Source organism: Muntiacus reevesi, chromosome 10 (assembly GCF_963930625.1).
Source record: "Muntiacus reevesi chromosome 10, mMunRee1.1, whole genome shotgun sequence".
NCBI classification, from domain to species: domain Eukaryota; kingdom Metazoa; phylum Chordata; class Mammalia; order Artiodactyla; family Cervidae; genus Muntiacus; species Muntiacus reevesi.
In genome coordinates, this window is record NC_089258.1 from 39,457,364 (window position 1) to 39,459,132 (window position 1,769).

Here is a 1,769-nt window from a genome sequence, read left to right on the forward strand (position 1 = left end):
ATCTCCTCAAGAACCCCATGAACAGTATGAACCAGGGGAAAAGGTTGGTTAGCTTGAAAACTGTCTTCAAATGCCTTAAAAGGTTCAAAGAGGATTGGAAACAAACATATTCTCATGTGTTCTGAGAAAGCAGGTTCAGTGGATACAAGCTGCTAAGGGGCAAGTTTCATCTTGGAAATGTTTCAGAAGGCAAGAGTCATCCACCAATGGAATGAGTTCATACAAAGGCAGTGTGTTCATCTTCTCAGAGGAAAGTAAGCAGGACCCTGATGATCACCTAAGGTGATAATCACTTAAAGATATTGGAGGAATTCTTTCACTAGATGGATGGATGAATGAAAGAGTTTTAAATGTTTAAAGTTTTATGACTTGAACTCATTAATACTTTAGTATCAATTATTTGATTCCATGTCTTTCTCTGACACTAGGAAGTGGGAGCAGTGAGAGATCCCCAGGAAACTGAGAGAGGCGTAAAGGGGAATTGAAAGATAAAAACGTGTGGAGCACAGCAGTTCACACTGAGGCCAATGCAATTTCTGGCTTCCCTGGTGGCTCAGACGATAAAGAATCTGCCTGCAGTGCAGGAGACCCCGGTTCGATCCCTGGGTCAGGAAGATCCCCTGGAGAAGGGAATGGCAACCCACTCAGGTATTCTTGCCTGGACACTTTCATGGAGAGAGGAGCCTGGCAGGCTACCGTCCGTGGGGTTGCAAAGAATCAGAAAAGACCGAGTAACTAACACTACAATGCCATTTTGGACAATTTGCTTTCTTTGTGAGGAAATGAAGGTATTATTTTCTGACTGTTGAAAGGCGAGAGTCTGCAGTGAGATTTTATCATTGCTAATGAAAAAGAACAGCTTCTGTCCCAGGGTTTCTGATAACTCACTCTGGAGGCTGGGTTACGCCCTTGTCCTGGGCCTGAGTTTCTCCGTCTGTAAACAGGGGGCTCAGGGTGATGTCTTTCAGGACCTTCCTATGTCTACCATGAAATGGTTCTGGGTTCTAATGTGGAAGAAGTTCTGTACGCTCAGTTCCTCCACCAGACCCACCCAGGCTCCTGTTTCTTCACTTAGAAAGCAGAGAAAAGGAAGCCTGTCTCTCAGCTGCCTCTCCAAGATGCTGTAAGGAATGATGAGGCTATTTGCCTCTCCTCCAAGTTCAGTGTTGAATGTTCAGTCACCATTGAGAGACACTCGTATGCAGACATTTCAGGTGTATAATATTAAAGGCACAGAAAAGCATAAAAGGATTTGTAATTAAGATAAAAAATCAACGAACCTACCCTTCTGTTGTATAAGTTCAGCCCAAGCAAGTGACAAGTGGCTGCATTCAAGGTCACAGAGTATGTATTTGTGGATTTATAAGTTTAATGTGAAAAAAAGCCTTTGAAGGAAACAAAAAAGCGCTGGTATCAGTCATGGGTTTGGCCAACATGTAAGAAGCTGACACTGTGGGCCAGGGGCATCATGAGGCACAGAGGGTCGGGCTGGGTTGGTCTCTCTCCCCAGAGATCTTCCAGTCTAGCAGAAGCAGCTGAAATCGAGAAAGGTGAGCTGCTAGACACCAACAGAGACTGGCCACTTAACTTGTGAGCCCCACCACCTAGTAAGGTGAGAGGCATTCATAATTGTTTAATGAATAAATCCGTGAACAAAAGCGCCCTGCCCCTACGAGCACAGAAGGACTTCAGAGGAGGAAGAAGCCCCTTCCGGGTGGGAACCAGAGACACTTTCATGGAGAAGCCTGACTCATGGAGTCTCGGGAAAA